Source organism: Carlito syrichta, unplaced genomic scaffold (genome assembly GCF_000164805.1).
Source record: "Carlito syrichta isolate Samal-C Ts95f unplaced genomic scaffold, Tarsius_syrichta-2.0.1 Scaffold307715, whole genome shotgun sequence".
Classification (NCBI taxonomy): Eukaryota; Metazoa; Chordata; class Mammalia; order Primates; family Tarsiidae; genus Carlito; species Carlito syrichta.
In genome coordinates this window covers 314,045-315,500 of record NW_007251811.1, presented here as the reverse complement: position 1 = coordinate 315,500, position 1,456 = coordinate 314,045, and the positions used below count along the sequence as shown (strand labels likewise).

At 72.6% G+C, this 1,456-nt stretch overlaps 1 protein-coding gene across 2 annotated transcripts in view; it reads left to right on the top strand.

The window, feature by feature from the left end:
* The first annotated feature begins 310 nt into the window (after nt 1-310).
* CDKN1A (cyclin dependent kinase inhibitor 1A) overlaps nt 311-1,456 on the top strand; it is a 9,068-nt gene continuing 7,922 nt past the window's right edge. Inside the window, exon 1 of one of the 2 annotated variants that reach the window (XM_008064583.2) lies at nt 311-361. The gene's annotated coding sequence lies outside the window, so the exon portion shown is untranslated. Of the gene's footprint in view, nt 362-533; nt 556-1,456 lie in introns of those variants that run through there. The other variant, XM_021715810.1, reaches the window with a different exon arrangement.

Genomic DNA, 1,456 nt, shown 5'->3' with positions numbered 1-1,456 from the left:
GGAGTGCTAACTCACTTCCCAACTTTCAAAAGCCAGATTTGTGGCCCAGTTCACGGGGAAGACGTGTCTAGCGCACAAACCCAGGCAAGGGCTTGGGGGAGGAGGGAAGCGCCCTCCCGCAGCACGCGAGCTTCCCGGCCGGGCTGGCTCGCGGGAACCCAGCCAAGGCTCGGGCGCTCGGCGGCTCGGGCCCCGGGGAGGGCGGTCCCAGGCGGCGCGGTGGGCCGAGCGGAGGGCTCCGCCCACGGGGGCGGGAGCGGGCGGGGCCGAGGCTATAAGACGGCGCTGCTGCGCCGCGCCAGCCGAGGTGTTGCGGGGTCAGGCTCGGGCGCGGAGCGACCGAGGCACCGAGAACTCAGAGGTGAGGAGCCGCGGCGGGCGGCGGTGGACCCGGGGAGCCGAAGGAGTCCGTGTGCGTGTTTGTGCGTGTCGGTGGGGACGTGTGTCCACGGGATGTGTGTGTCCACGGGTGTATGTGTCCGCAGGTGTGTGCGTCCGCAGGTGTGTGCGTCCGCAGGTGCGCGCGCGCTGTGTTCACAGGTGTTTCTGCGGCAGGTGAATGGCGCGCGCGGGTCTGTGCGCGCGCGGTGTGCGCACACGGGGGTCTGTGAGTGCGCGTGTGACGGCGACCGGGACGCGTCGGGGACCCTGGGCGGAGGGCGGGTCCACAAGTATAGCGATCCCTTTGCCTCACTCCCTTCGTCTTGAAACTCGGGGGTCAGGGAAGGCTCGGGTGAGGCTGTCCCGGGGGTTCGCTTCTGGGGGCGGGTGCGCCCCCCGCCCCCCCAGACGCAGCTTGCCGGCGGTGTGAGGACGAAGCCCGCGTCCCTGGAGGGGCGAGGGAAGCGGGGTGGACGAAGTTCGCCAGGGATCCGTCCCAGGGCGGCTCTCAGATCCGATCGGTGCCGCCCCAGCCCAGGTTCCCCCCACCCCCGAGGTCCGGCTCCCCCACGTCGCTGTGTCCGCCACCCGGCTGGGCGCTGAGGTCAGCGCGGGCTGTGTCCCCGGCCCTCGGGAACGTGCCAGGACACGTCCCCAAAGGACACGGGAGGAGGTGACTCACGGTGACAAGGAGACCCCGGGAGCCGACACTGTATGAGGTCAGAACCCCGCCCGCGCTGGGGAGCGGTGGCACCCCAGAAGCCTCCGTCTCTGCCCTCCGCGGTCTCTGCCGCCCGTCAGCACGGTGTCCTATTTGGCTGGCACGGCGTGTTCCCGGGGCACCGGGAGGTCCAGGGCGCCGTGTCGGGGCCCCGCTCCCGGCGCCCTCGGGGACCAGGGGCCACGGCCTGCGCCGGGCAGGCTCTGGCCAGCCCGTCCGTCGGGGAAGAGCAGGGGTCCCACCCACCTCTTTCCCACCGCGGCCGGGACATTCCCGGCCCAGCCTGCCCTGGGGTCGGGGCGGAGGGGCGCGCAGCCCAAGCCCGGGCGGGCGGCGGGGAGGGGTCCCGTCTTC